Below are 5993 nucleotides of genomic sequence, written 5' to 3'. Positions count from 1 at the left end.
GAGAGAGAGAGAGAGAGAGCAGCCAGAGGCATCTGGAGGAGTCCAAAGCAGAGTGAGAAAGTAGTAGACTGAACCTGGCCAGGAGAGAAGCAGGAGCAGAGCAGAGAGGGAGGGAGGGGGGATAGGAAGAGTGTGGGAGAGCTGAGGGGAGAGGGAGAGACAGAGAGGGAGACTGCACAAGGAAGACATAAAGAGCTGCAGGCAAAACAGAGCTTATTTTGATAGCGGGGTTACAAGGAGAATGAGTAGCTGTAGGGATGGACACCCATGAGCTGGAGAAGTTTAGGCTAGGGGAGGAGGTAGTAAGAGCTAGGGTGCTAGCTAGCATGGACTCTGGAATGCGAGCCTGGAGGCCAGCATGTGCTTCCATATGTGATCAGGCACCACAGACAGCCATCTGTCCCCTCTGCCATGGATAGGGAAATGGCTCCTTTTGGTAGAGAGGAACCAGTTTTACAAATTCCTGAGGAATGAGGAATGCTGGCTTTTGTCTAACTTTCCGAATTTGGGGAAGTGAAGCAGACACTTGAGACTGGTGGGTGCCTCAGTAGTTCCAATCTGCTGGAAATGTGGAAGTTCCATCTGATCCCTATGCCAGGCTGAAAGCTTAGAAACAACTGATGCTGCTGGTGAGGGAATCAGCAGCAGCTGAAACAACAGGACAAATCAACCCGATGCTAGAGGCAAGGTCAATCTAGCAAAAGGCGAGTCAATCCTCCTTCCGAAATACCTTTTTATGTGGTCTCCCACCACCATCAGGACGGGGCTTCTCAGCTCAATTGAGGCTATCAGGATAGTTCTTTAGGTGAGGCTCCTCACTTGAGGTGGTTCTGATGTGTGGTGCATTGACATTAAAACCATCCATAATAAGAGAGGGAGAAGTTAAGGTCCAGAATCCTCACTGAGGGAACAATTCCGGTGACCCAATGTCCCTGAAAGGCCCTCATCTCAAAGCTTCCATCCCAATTCCAATACCACCTCAGGCCAGTGACTAAGCCTTTAATATATGGTCTTTAGAGTTCACTTAAGCTCCAGACATTGACACTGGCTGGACCGTAGACTTTATCTCTTAGCACAACTGTGGACATTTCAGAGAGTATCCAACCTCATGAACATTGAGGATCTCTAAACCCTCCAGGAAGTGGCTGCCTAAATCTCCCTCTTCCCTTCAGCATCAGTAGGTTCTGCCATAAACACACCACAGACATTGGGTCTTTAGAGACTAGAAGTTCAAGACCAAGGGGTAAGCTTGGGGACCAAGGCCCCTCTCCCTGCCTTGCAGATAGATGCCTACCTTCCTGCTGTATTCTCCTTTTGCCTTTCTTCTGCTTGTGCCCATCCCTGATGCACACTGGTTTAGAATCTACACCAGTAGTTCTCAACCTTTGGGTCGCAACACTCATGGGGGGGTCAAACGACCTTTACACGGGTGTCACCTGAGACCACTGGAAAACACAGATATTTACATTACAATTCATATAGTAGCAAAATTACAGTTATGAAGTAGCAACCAAAAAATTTTATGATTTAGGGGGAACCACAACATGAGAAATTGTCTTAAAGGGTTGCAGTGTTGGGAAAGTTTAGAGCCATTGTCCTACTCAGGACCTTGTAATTTAGCATAATCAACTTTTAAAATATTGATTTAGTGTGTATATTCCTTGTGTGCCACAGTGCCTATGTGGAGACCAGCAGACAAGGTGTGTGGGAGTCAGTTTTCTTCTTCCATCAGGTGGGCTCCTAGGATCAGAGTCAGGTCATCGGGACTGGCAGGAGTATGATTGCCCACTACCCTTTTAGAAGACCTGTTTCCATATCAGCCATATCCTGAGGACTGGGGACAGCGGCTGCAGCTTGTAAAGTTGGAAGACACTCACTCATCATCTAGCAGGCGTTAACAGCTTCTTTGTGTAGACGTGTTTCTAACAAGCTCAAAGCACTTGAGAGGGTGAGGCAGGATGATTGCTGTATAGGCTAGCCTAGGCTATGGTGTGATCCCCTGTCTCAAGCAAACAAATGAAACAAAATCAAGCAAGTCCACAGGTAAACCTATGGCATAACTCAGACTTACGGAAAATAGTTTCAATTTACCCTAGCAAGCTCCTCCCCGTTATTCCAGCTGGTTGCCTTCACTCTGGTCTTTCCTTACATTGAGTTTCTAAGGCACGATCAGATTCACTACCATCTCGGCTCCTAGGTCACTGTGCTCCTCTGAAGCCACTCTCTGGGAGCAAAGAACAGAGTGAATGGTTGGAGCTGGAAGCATATGCACTGCTTTCTCCCTGTTCACTCCAGCAGCTTCCCTTGTCCAGCATCCCCATGTGACAGAGGTCATGGTAGAAAGAGGAATCAAGCTCCATGCCTCTGCTGTCCTTCCTCCTGCACCCTGACTCACAGCTCACTTTGGAATGTGCTGGCTATTCAGTTCACACTGAGACCAAAATAGCTTTTACATCCTGCTACCCAAACAACACCTCATTTTGCTTTCACAAAGAACCCTAGGATATTATTATCAGCAGATGGGAGACGCACCTGGAGCTAGGAAAGGTTAAAGAATTCACCCAAGATGGGGTGTTCTGCTAAGTGGAGGAGGGAAGTGAGGAGTCCAGATTTAGCTCGCATCCATCTACCCTTCTCTGGGCTGTCAGCATCTGGGACTCTTTAAGCTTTTTTTTGTGTGTGTGACTGTCATAGTTACTGGTGCACTGCATAAATGTCCTCCTTTGCTGAACATTCTAAAGGTAAAGGTCATTGCTGCCTGTGATGTAGGGCTGGTGACAATCGTGACAGGTTTGTCAGGAGCATCCTCTGGTACAATGTGAGATGAGCTTCTTGTTCCAAGGAGATGTCTTTGATTTTTGAAAACCCTCTTCTTCTCCCCACAGTGTAAGTTAAAAGGTGGGATAACGAACTGGAGTGGAGTGTCTCTTTGTAGAAGCACATAAAAGCAATGACATTTACTCAGGACCCTAAAGAAAGCAGAGGGGGCATGTCATTGCATGGTTTCTTGGAAGGTCATTGCCTAGAGACCTTCAATATATAAAATTCTTCAAAATGATACTTTAAAAAAACCCAACTGAAAGAAAGTCCTATCTTTTTAAAAATAAAAAGATTCGTTCATAGGGGTCCCTGACCTCCGTCCAATGCTTGGCCATGGGTATCTGCATCTGTCTCAGTCAGCTGCTCAGTAGTACCTATCAGGGGACATCCACACTAGGCTCCTGTCTGCAAGGACAACACAGCATCATTAATAGTATCAGGAGTTGGTGCTTGCCCATGGGGTAGATCCCATGTTGGGCCCATCACTGGTCAGCTATTGCTGCAATCTCTGCTCCATTTTTGTCCCTGTATTTCTTTTAGACAGGAGCAATTTTTGGGTCAAAAGTTTTGAAGGTGGGTTGGTACCCCCCCATCCCTCCCCTGGGGGTTGTGTCTGGCTACTGGAGATGGTCTCTTCAGGTTCCATATCCTCACTATCGGACATTTTGGCTAAGTTCACCTGCATTGAGTCCAACTGAAGGGATGGCAGGTCTACAGAAAGACCAACAGTGTCAACTAACCTGGACCCTTGAGAGCTCTCAGAGACTGAGCCACCAATCAAAGATCATGCATTGGCTGGTCCAAGCATTGGCTGGTCCAAGGCCCCTGGCACATATGTAGCAGAGGGCTGCCTTGTCCTGGTCTCAGTGGGAGAAGATGTGCCTAATCCTGTAGAGACTTGATGTCTCAGGGTGGGGAGATGCTGGTAAGTGTACCCTCTCAGAGGCAAGAGGGACTGGGGATGGGTGAAGAACTCTTCAAGGGGAGACTGGGAAGGGGGCTAGCATTTGGGAAGTAAAAAAAAAAAAAAAAGACTAAGACTCTTCTTGCCCCTACCTTCCTAGAAAAGAGAGACAATGAATGGTTATGGCAACCATTTGGAAACTATGCCCAGGGGATCATCTAATAGCAGTGTGGGGCAGGGTTGGGCTGGAATGAAGCTGAGATCCAAGCAACAGTACCTAGATAGGCTGGGGCTGCAGCTGGCCGGGACAGAGGAAAGGGAGAGGATGCATTTTCTGCTTGTCTATCCAGGAGCTGTTTAGCTTTTAGCATGTCAGAGGCTTTTGTGAACTCTCACCAGGAAAGGGCAGGTAGTTAGCTAATGGCTTATGAGCTAGCCTCTGGGTTTTCAGGGGAATGTTGGTGCAGAAAGGAGGGCATCTCAGGGGATAGGAATGGAGGCACAGAGATACATGGTGTGCCTCGTTTTGAGTCTCAGAGGACAGCAGAGGTTATGAGAGAAAGTAGGGAGAACATGGAAGCCTCCAGGTTAATACCAGAGGCTGGACTAGGTGTAAACACAGATGGCGTCAAAACAGAAAAAACCAAACCCCAAAACTGAGTGGATTTCCTTTTTGAAAGGTCAACCTGAGGCAAAGAAGGGACATACTGAATAAAAATAAGAGGTCAAGGCTGTGGAAGTCAAGCAAAGAGTGTGAGAGGCAGAAACAAAGCCAAAGAGGGACAGAGAGTGTGGGTGCCAATGAGATTAGCTGAGGGAGGGACAGAGAGAGTCCTGGCGTTTTCTATTTGGATTGTGGAAAGCACATGTACTAGCTCAACTGCTTCCATGTGCATGTGCACGAGTGCGTGCATGTGTGTGTGTGTGTATGTGTGTGTGTGTGTGCACGGATGTGTGTATATGTGCTTCTGTGTGTGAATGGAGTAAAGAGCAGATCCTTCCTCGTGGGACAAACTGAAGCATGGTAATTACTCTTTCAGCACATGTACCCAGAGTTGAGTCCTGGGCCTGAGAACTACAATGTATCCCTGCCTCTCAGAGCTAACCCAGCACACAGGAAGAGTAGCACGGAGATTTAAGGGAAATTACCTAACAACTGGAGGAATGTGAATGAGGACCAAGTTAAGTGATACCAGAGTGTTGGTTATTTTAAAGTGTTTTAAAGTCCGTAATAATATTGCCTTTCAGCTGGGAGAACAACACTTCACTTATGTCCTTTGGGGGAGTAGAAGTTTTCAGACTGATGAGGGAAATCCATGAGTTTTGTAATTTACATGGGAACAATATTTACAGAAAGAGACAGAGATAAAGAAAGCAATGTAAGACAATCGCTGGGAGAGCATGCACATTTAAGTTTCACACCGAAAACTTAAATTTCTAGGTGTCAAGGACATTTCTTGATAGGATGGGAAAGGACATTTCTGCAAGAGCACTGATTGACACAAGTGACATAAACATCTCAAAGAAAATACCACCTAAGACTCAAGGGACTGGTAGCAGTAGATCAGTAATGTGGAAAACTGAGAGAAAGTTCTAGGCAAAAGGAGCAGTGTCTGTAGACTCGGTGGCCTAACTTCCTCCAGCACCAAGCATGCATTCAGTGTCAATGTGTAATGGAAGGCAGGGGCTTAGTCACTGAAAGGTGACAGGAAGGAAGATGAGGTCCCACAGGGCTGGTAGGCTGTATGTGTGTGTGTGTGTGTGTGTGTGTGTGCATGCGTGTGACGGTGTGCAAGTGTGTGTTGAGGAAGTTATCTGGACTTTCTTCTCAACACATTGTAAAGAGGAGGGGTGTGTTTCTGAAAGAGGCCAGCTAACCGATACGGGGCCACAAGGACCCAGGAGCTCCTGTTCCAAACAATCTATACTACTTCCTTTACTATAGCTTTGCCCTTACCAACTATGTGCACATTAGCTTTTTTAATCCTTTGAGATATAAGCAAACCAAGCTCAGAAGGAGCTTGCCAAAGTCACCACAGATCTGATGGACACAGGATTCGAACTGAGGCAGTCCACCTTCAAGGCCTGTGCTCCCCTGACCACCACACCACAGCGCTGCTCAAGTCCACTCAGCTTTCCATATGCGGACTTGGTCAACAAGTTCAGTCAAGAAGCCTTCTTGTGGAACAGCTGTGTAGGTCCAGGCAGCAGGCAGTGGGGGCTTGAACTAGGGTACTAACAGTGGAGATGGAGACAAAGGGGAAGGGAC

This window comes from Grammomys surdaster, unplaced genomic scaffold (assembly GCF_004785775.1).
Source record: "Grammomys surdaster isolate TR1022 unplaced genomic scaffold, NIH_TR_1.0 170, whole genome shotgun sequence".
NCBI lineage: Eukaryota > Metazoa > Chordata > Mammalia > Rodentia > Muridae > Grammomys > Grammomys surdaster.
Note: the sequence above shows the minus strand (reverse complement) of the source record.